Here is a 5,528-nt window from a genome sequence, read left to right as displayed (position 1 = left end):
ACCTGAAGCCAAAAAAGATTAAAATATATTGCAACTCAAGCAAGAAGTCTAATAAGACATTTGCTTAAGAAAATAATAACAATAATATTTTTTTTTACAAAGGAATGAAGCCACATATTTTGGGGAGGCAGAGGATATTGAGTGGGAATTCTTACTCCTTATGCTTGTCTTATCATTAAGTGGTAAAAAATGTAATTTGAAATGTGAATTGAGACTAGGTTATAGATTTAGTAGGTGAAGAAATTGCAGTATGTTAATGCTACCACAAAGGAAAAATATAATAGTGTTCCATAATAATGATCATTATCTTTTAAGAAAGGTACTGTTAGTCTGTTAACACAAGCATTTGATTGGTTCTTATGTTATTAAGTCTGGAAAGATGGAAATCAAAGTTGACCTTGGCAGGATTTGAACTCAGAATGTAAAGATATGTGACTAAATATCATAGGGATTTTGTCTGAAGCTTTACTAATTCTGAAATGCAATGAACTTCTTGGAGAGACTTCAGCAACAGGGGTAACAAAACAAAAACAAATAAAAGGGTTTACAAAAGCATCATCTACCTTAAAATTACACAAAAGGTGTTTTCTTCATCTCCAACCTAAAACTCCCAATTATCAATGGAGATAACAAAAAAAAAAAAAAAGAAATCAATTTGATCACGATATTCATGTGTCTTGGATATGGAAAACTAATAGAAACAAAGGTCTATTGCTGCTGAACTCTTGTTTACTGAAGTTAAGCAGATGACAGATAAGACATCCTCAGGATAGGATACCAGGCTGCTGTAGATAATATTCCTAAATTATCAAACATGTAACCCTGATTTGCTAAAAACAAATAAACCAAAAAATCAACATGTAAATGTCTCCTAAGTTTTCCCAAGACATATTTAAAAGATTAATGATTTGTCTTTGATTACATGCTATTAACAAGATGAGATACAAATCACACCTTTGTTGGAATGCCAGTGTATCCATCACAGCTAACATTCATGGAGGCTCTGGTAATTATTTATGACAGCAAACTGAAGAGCATTGGAAGAAATGTTTTACTTCCTAAATATGCAACAAAATGTCCTGCAGTGGATTTGAACTTGAGACCTTTGAAGTGTTATCACAATGCCATACCCATACAACCATTTCCTTTCTATTTAGATTAAATGAGCCACTGCAAATTTATGTGTGTTGCTCAATAACACAAGGAATTGGCCATAAGATATTTTATCTAAAAGCCCATTAGCTACTATTTCAATTTTCTATTCATCCTAGATGTTTTCCTGATCCTGTAAAACAGGGAGGCATTTAAATTTGGTGGTTATCAAAAGATAACAAAAAAAAAAGCACCAAGACATGTAAGACAACAGAATAAATCTACAAGAACCATTTAGAATAATGCAGGCATTACTTTTCTTGTTATTGTCATATCAGTTAGTACAAGCCATTGAAATCGATCTTGCAGATTTGAATCAGCTTGGTCTGCCAAGCTCTGCATATATTCTTTGCTAAATGGATCTTACCACTGCATTTAGTGTTCAAATTATTATTGTTAGTAGTAATGGCACTATTTTTACTCCACCCACCCCAAAAAATTCCCCCCAAAGAATAAAAAAACAATTACCACCCATTCCTTTTTTGTGATCTTCTAATGTGATAAAAATCCATCCCCAAAGCTGCTGAGTATGTTGGACGAAAAAAAGGGCGAAAGGTTATATAAGCATAGGCTTTCAAAACAGTATTATTATTATTATCATCATTATTATTGATTTCTAAATTTAGCACAAGACCAACTATTTCCTTGGCCTCTGAGGTCAGTAATAATAAATGATACCATTATTAGCATTATTTATATAAAGATATATAAATGGCAATAATAATAATAATAATACTAATGGGATTACAAAACAATTGGGTAAGGGTTAGTGCGAAACTCATCAACTGTATAAGTCTCCTTGATAGAAGAAGTAAGCTGCCAATTATTCCAAAATTTCACTCTTGTTATTACTAGATAAAAGAAGGAGGAGAGAGATACAGAAGTAGGGTGGGAGAAACTTTATGGTAGCAGGGTGTGGGATTACAGACGATGGCAAAGGACGATGGCTTGAGGTACCAATGCAAAAAAAAAACCCCCAGAAAAATCAAAATATCACAATAAACGAAAGTAAATAAAAAAAAACTGATAAGTGCACACAAAAATTAGAAAGTAAAAATAAATTAAAAAGCTGATCTTGTAAACAAGAACAACAATAAGAAAAAACATTTTGAAAACTCACACAGGAAAGGCATCAATAAAAGTAATAATTTGTTTTAGATTTTGAGCAGGGCACACATTTTTTCTTTTCTGGTGGGAGATGTAGTTGGTGCAATCAATACCAGTACATGACTGGCTGGTACTCATTTCACCAAAAGGTTGAAAATCAAAGCTGAAATAGACCCAGGTGGGATTTGAACTTTGTTGAGATGCTGCTGCTGCTGCTGATGATGATGAATTTATGTGAATTTGAATGTCTTTGGAGATAACAGTTCTTACAAGCTTGTTAAGAGTGATGAAACGCTTGCCATAGGAAAGGTAAAAAAAAAAACTATAGAAGACAAACTAGCAGAAATATAGATCACACACATAGATGTACAAATACATTTGGTGGGATTATTATGTCTGTGTGTATGTGTGTGTGTCAAGAAGAATTTAAAGCAATCTATGTTGTTTGAAATGGTTAATGAAAAGTAGATGGAAATGCTAGTAATGGTAAATTTTATCGGAGAGATTTAAAAGAAGGATCGTGAAATTTATTGCTATTAAATTCAGTTTAATATAAGAAAACCTATTAGTTCTTTCTAAAATAGATATGACTATTTTCATTTAAAAAAAATTTTAATCTAAACTTTAGAGAAAAAAATTAATAATATTTTCTAATTTATGCAAAAGGCCAGCAGTTTTAAGGAGTTGTGTTCAGTTGATTACATCAGCCCCAGTACTAGACTGGAGATTCAGGTTTTTTGACCCTGGAAGGATGAATGGCAAAGTTGATCTTGGAGTGATTTGATCTCAGAATACAAATAGGCAGAGCAAATACCATGAGGCATTTTGTCTGATACTGAAATGATTTTTGCCAACTCATTTCCCTGCTGTGAACAATAAGATAAAAATGCCTTCTAATTTAGACAAGAGACAACAAATCGATCATATTGATCACAGTACTTGCATTGAACTTATTTCATTGATTCCTACATCCAGTATAAAATATCTTTAACAAGCTGTTAGTAAGTTTTAATGAAATTATTTTTACACAAAACCCAATGATAAAAGAAATTAAATAATGCATATTAACAGAATTATGAATATTAATTATATTTGTAAAAATTTGTAATCCGACAGGAGTAGTAATAATTTCAATGCCTGTGGCATATTTCTGTGTGTTTCTGTGTTTTGCTAATAACTTTTAAACTACTGGAAATATTTAAAAAAGGGGTTTTGAAGACAACAACAACAGACAGAGGGAAGGAAAAAAAAAAAGAACAATTATTGAAAAGAATACTAAAGATTGAGAATTTGGAGTTGATTAAGTAAAGTTAGAATGTCTGAGATGTTAAAGGAGAAAGAAAACTCCAGGTGGTGATGGTGGTAATTGAGATGGGAATAGCAGGAATATCAATTAATAAAATGAAGCGGATAAATAAAGATTTGGAAGAAAGAAGAGAAAGCTTTCATAAGATATTATTGCATAGCTACCACAGTGGTATTTAACGATCACTTTTTAAAGGGAAGGAGAAAACAGGATGTTGTAATGCTCATGCCCTGCTCGAAGGGGTAGAGAGCAGTAACAATCCTGAGCCTAGGCTCACATCCCCATGAACCTAATGCTGCATTATAACACACCTGCTGCTATTACTACTACTATAATGACTATTGCTTGTTGCTATATGAATGAATGATAGTAATTATTATTTTTTTTATTATGTCTAACTTAAGCACAAGGATGTCAACAAAGCACAAAGTCAACCTTGTCAAGAATTGAACTTGGAACCTAGAAGGACAGAACTAAATAATGTAATAATTTTGCAATAATTTCTAGTTTGGTAGGGGATTTTTTTTTCTGTCATTCACACTTTGATGACAATAAAAATAGTAAAATTTCTAACAGAAACACAAAACCACAAATTTGAAGAGAAGAGTAATTAACTGAACTGGTACATTATTTTACCAATGCCAGAAGATTAAAAGGCAAAGTTGATCTTATTTGAATTTGAACTCAGAATGTAAAAGGTTTTAACTGAATACCTCAAAGCAATTTAACAATTCTGCCAATCCACTCCTGACAATGCTATTAACAGCCATAAACAGTTTCTTAATTTAGAGAAAGATGAACTGCATAATAATATCTAATAAACTGATAAACAATGAAGTGGATTGTACATCCCTGTAGCAACTAACATGGTTAGATGGGCTGAGTAGAATTGCAAGACCTATTTACAGCCAGGTAGACTATTCCTACCAGTCAGTAAACTTGATGGCTATGTACCATCAACACTTTGGCTTGTAGCATTATACCCAGCAGTGGCTCAACAAACAAACAGTAACAGTAAAAATTACATCTGACATCAAATTGTGAAGCCAGAGATATAGAGATTTCAAGACTTCATCATAATTTCAAGGATCACATCTTCAAAGCTGATACCAAAAGCCATTAGCATAATTATAAAGATGTGGGTTATCAGAAGTCTTGGAGAAACAAAAACAGTAGTAATAGTAGTAGCAGTAATTGGTTTAGAGGTGTTGGTGCTAGTACATCTAGCAGCAAGGGCTAGGAAATAAAGTACAACTGAGAACAAAGCAGCAGTAAAAGAAAATATTAATAGCAACAAAGCAGTTTCGAGTTGAGTTGCTCTCTCGTCTTTGCAATGACATTACCTCCCTTTCAACTTAATTACAACAAACACAACAACAACAATTTTTAATGTAGGTTTGCTCAGTGTGTGGAGAGGAGTATAAGTGACTATATTAACTTCAATACTTGACGGATACTTAGTTACTAAACTTCAGGTCATAAAAGGATGAAAACTGAAGTTAACTGTAACCACCCCTGGTGGGATTAGAATTCAGAACATAAAATGGATATAAATAACATGGGATAGTTTGTTCAATACTATCAATACAGTCACCCATTGCCCTCCTAATGATAATGATTATAATAATAATTGTTTCTAATGTTGACAAAAGGCCGGAAACTTGGGATGTGGGGATAACCGATTACATCAACATCAGTACTTGACTGTTACTTTATTTTATCAGCCCTGGAAGAATGAAAGCCCAAGTTGATCTTGGTTGGGGTTTGAACTCAGAATATAAAGGTCATAGCAAAACTATAGCAAGGCATTTTATCCATTTTGCAACCAATTCTACCATTCACTGCCCTAATAATATTTTATTTCTAATTTGGAGCTAATAATTTCAAGAGGAGGGTAGAAGATTAATCAATTACATGGATCACAGAATTTGACTGCAGCTTTGTTTTATTGTCCTTGAAAGGA

The 5,528-nt window shown here is 32.7% G+C and overlaps 1 protein-coding gene across 6 annotated transcripts in view; it reads right to left on the bottom strand.

Moving 5' to 3' along the window:
* Positions 1–6: 6 nt before the first annotated feature.
* LOC106876396 (uncharacterized) overlaps positions 7–5,528 on the bottom strand; it is a 206,092-nt gene continuing 200,570 nt past the window's right edge. For all 6 annotated transcript variants that reach the window (XM_014924922.2, XM_014924924.2, XM_052972843.1 and 3 more), the window contains one exon: positions 7–5,528. This exon is cut by the window's right edge and continues 1,985 nt beyond it. The gene's annotated coding sequence lies outside the window, so the exon portion shown is untranslated.

The sequence above is a fragment of the Octopus bimaculoides genome, chromosome 14 (genome assembly GCF_001194135.2).
Source record: "Octopus bimaculoides isolate UCB-OBI-ISO-001 chromosome 14, ASM119413v2, whole genome shotgun sequence".
Lineage (NCBI taxonomy): Eukaryota > Metazoa > Mollusca > Cephalopoda > Octopoda > Octopodidae > Octopus > Octopus bimaculoides.
Note: the sequence above shows the minus strand (reverse complement) of the source record. Positions and strands in the feature narration are given on the sequence as shown.